The sequence below is a fragment of the Sinocyclocheilus anshuiensis genome, unplaced genomic scaffold, assembly GCF_001515605.1.
Source record: "Sinocyclocheilus anshuiensis isolate Anshui unplaced genomic scaffold, SAMN03320099.WGS_v1.1 scaffold1172, whole genome shotgun sequence".
NCBI lineage: Eukaryota > Metazoa > Chordata > Actinopteri > Cypriniformes > Cyprinidae > Sinocyclocheilus > Sinocyclocheilus anshuiensis.
The window spans coordinates 501,369-502,056 of record NW_015552679.1 but is presented as its reverse complement, the minus strand read 5'-3'; positions in this window follow the sequence as shown (position 1 = coordinate 502,056).

Sequence of the window (688 nt, the reverse complement as noted above, 5' to 3'; positions counted from 1 at the left end):
TGGACTTTGAACTTTGTAACTTTGCAGATCTTTTTTATGCTCAAACAGCAAAATTATAGACTAACTAAAGTTGAAAAAGTGAAAAAGCATAATAGCACCCCTTTAAGATCGAACCAGTGATAATGCCATTAATGCTGCATTAATTTGCTAATTAAGGAAAACATCACTATTAACCGTTAAAATAAACCGAACCCCTAAAATAATCGCATGGTATTCTATCAGTGCACTGGTTTCGCCTTTTTAAATGAGAAAAACTACGCATTTAAAACAATAATTAAAAATTAATTAAATTGCTAAAAATATTTAATTAAACTACTTAAATATAATTTTTTTATTTAGATATTTTATTTTTTAAATAATATTATAATAATAAATTGCATAATCATTTTAATATTTAACAAATCTGTGCAATATCTACACAAACTGAAAAGAATTAATACAGTAACATAATAGCAATGACATGCTATAACAATATTTTTTCTGCTTTTCTGTGCCAATGCAACTTGAGGATTTAACTGAAAATAAAATGAAAATAAAAATAATTAAAATAATTAAAATTGAAGTAAATTAATTTAATAAACCATAATTAAATCTAATTATTTTATAATTATATTCTAATATACAATAAAACAATAATATATTTGCATAAACTGTAAATAATGAATGCAACAACAGAAAATGAAAAGGG